Source organism: Rhagoletis zephyria, unplaced genomic scaffold (genome assembly GCF_001687245.7).
Source record: "Rhagoletis zephyria isolate East Lansing unplaced genomic scaffold, Rhagoletis_zephyria_1.1 Rzeph_scaffold_00087, whole genome shotgun sequence".
Taxonomy (NCBI): Eukaryota; Metazoa; Arthropoda; class Insecta; order Diptera; family Tephritidae; genus Rhagoletis; species Rhagoletis zephyria.
The window spans coordinates 18,553-21,644 of NW_016157171.1; positions in this window are offsets into that span (position 1 = coordinate 18,553).

The following is a 3,092-nucleotide window of genomic DNA, read 5'->3' on the forward strand; positions in this document are numbered from 1 at the left end:
TGTTGCTAATTATAGGCCTATTTCCAAACTTTCTACGACATCGAAGCTATTTGAATATATTATCAAACAAAAGTTGTATTTTGCCGTAAAGCGTCGCATATCTAATAACCAGCATGGTTTCATGGCTGGCAGGTCAACCATCACTAATCTTGCTGTATTCACAGAATTTTGTATGTCTGCTTTCAATGACAGATTCCAAGTCGATACAATCTATACCGACTTTTCCAAGGCTTTTGACAAAGTCAACCATTCAATTCTAATCTCCAAATTGCGCAGTTTTGGGTTTCATTCCATTTTTTTTTTAAATGGATAAAGTCGTTCGTTTCATTTCGTAAATGTGTAGTTGTTGTTGATAATGTTTCTTCCCAACCTTTTGTTGGCTCTTCTGGTGTCCCTCAGGGCAGTATTCTGGGTTCATTACTCTTCATCATTTTTATTAATGATATATCTGATTGTTTTAAATTTTCTGAATTTATTTTAAATGCAGACGATTTAAAAATTTTTAAAACAATTTCAAGTCGATCTGATTCAGCTAAGCTCCAGTCAGATCTCAATAACGTTGTGGCATGGTGTGATAAAAATCACCTTCAGCTAAATATTCGGAAGTGTTCTCACATAACGTTTTCTAAGTCTAGGCAGGTTTTGGCTACTTCATACTTAATTAAGGAATCACTTCTCACCACTTTGGATGAAGTTTCTGATCTGGGAGTAATTTTTGATTCAAATTTCCTATTTCTGAGTCATTTAAATTATATAATTTCTAAGTCATATTCTACACTTGCCTTTATTCGGCGCTTTGGTTCAGACTTTACTGATCCTTACACTCTAAAATTACTATTTACCTCGCTTGTACGATCTAAGTTAGAATATGCGCTCTTTATATGGAGGCCATATCACCTTTGTCACATTAATAGACTTGAGCGAATTCAAAAGAATTTTCCTCGTTTTTCTCTCAGATCGCTTAACTTTGCTGAACCGATTCCTTCGTATGATGCTAGATGTGCTTTAATAAGCTTGAAGTCTTTACAAAGTAGACGGAGTGTTCTTTCACTCTGCTTTATCTTTGATATTATCAGTGGAGAAACTGATTGTCCATTTCTTTTAGAGCGCATTTGTTTTTACATTCCACAAAGAAACTTTCGGAGCAATGATTTATTCTTTCTGGAGCGAGTCCGGACGGTTTATGCATCCTATGCTCCGATTCATAGAGCATTGAAAGAATTTAATCAAATCTCAAATTATTTGGCCTTTGATTTCTCGTCGCCTAAGCAATTGTTTAAATTAGCATTGAATGTACTATATAGTTAAGCTTGAACTTGTATCGTTAAGTATTTTTGTAGTAGTCTGTAAGAAATAATGTATTTCTAGATTTACTAGATATGAATAAATAAATAAATAAATAAATAAATAAATCGGCCACCCAAAATTGGACGGTCAAGATATTTTCGCACAAATCACTTTATTCAGTTTACAACCACTTGAGAGATTTTCACTCATATACAATCAAAAAACTACCTTCACGGATTTTTTCAACGGAAATTTTTGGAAAGGCATTATTTTTTAAATATAGGAATGCAGTTTCGTTGACTCTAACCAACTGTTTGATGTAATTCTTAACAACACCAAGTTTGATATGTAAATCGGGAAGCATGATTTTATTAAGCGCTATCAAGGGCTCGTGAACTATATTGAATTGACCAATCGATTGTTCCTTTATTTTTGGCCAATCAAATTTGGTATAGTGATTGCATTTGGCTCTACTATCCCAATGACAGAACAAACAACAGTATTTAGTGTAGTCCGTTTGCATGCCTGATAGTAGTGAGAGAACTTTAAAATCACAGTTCACGCGCCACCTGTGCTCTTCGTACTTGATGCAATCTAAGATTAATTGCATTGTTTCGTATGATTCCTTTATTCCAACCGCATACAAGATGGGAACGGGTTTCTTGCTACTATCGCTATAGAGCAAGACTGCTTTCAAACTTCGCTTTGATGCGTCAATTAAGAGACGCCATTGTTCGGGTTTATAGTCAGTAATTCCCATTTCATTCATCAAACCTGCAACATCAATGCAATAAGCCTGAGTGCCATCTTCCAATAACTTGAAATATGGCATAAACGGATCTTGTCTATGTTTGTAGGCCGTTAATTTTACTCCTGGTGCTAAAACATTTACGCTTTTCAGTTGTGATGCCAAAATCATTGCGTTGTTATGGGAGAGATTTAATTTACGCAACATGCTGTTTAGGTGTTCTTGGGATATGAAAGACGGTAAATTGTTTTAATCGGAATGTAATCAGATCCATCATCAAGTGGTAATGACGTTGCCATAGACTGTTTACAACCATAGGCAGTTTCGAGTTCGGATGGATGATTTGGAACTTGTAATGCATCACTAAGTGCAACAGGTAAATGAGCGTTCGGTACACCTTTGTAGACAACACAAGACCGATCTATTAAATTAAATATTTATGAGTATATGTACGTACATATATATGCATATATCGATGGCTGAGTGGAAGATCGACCTATCGCAGCTGCCGATTTAAAAACGCCATATCTCAGCACATTTTCAATGTATTTTGAGATAGGACGTTCTTCAACAAAATTCTGAGATAGGATGTTTTTCAATAACATTCTGAAATAGTGCGTTCTTCAATCAAATTCTGAAGTAGGGCGTTGTTGAAAAGTTTTCTGAGATAGGGCGTTTTCGAACTGGCTGCCGAGAAAGGTAGATCTTCCACTCAGCCATCGATATACAAACGTTAAGTGTGTTTGTTCGGCGGACAAAAACTAAAAAAGTTCTGCACCATTTTTATTTTATTTTTTAATTGGACATCTGCTGCAGACTTTATATTGGTTGGTTATATTTAGGCGTGGTACCTTCCAAACAATTTCATGGTTTTATTTAAATTTACTTACTTTTTCGATTGAAACCAAATGTATTTTTGGTGCATGCATAACAATTTTCAGCTTCGTGTTTTCCGGGATTTGTCCAAATCATTGGTAAACCGAATGGTAACGAAAATCGTTTTTTTGCCCACTAATTGCACTAATGCACGAAATACATGCGAATTCGGCAGTGTATA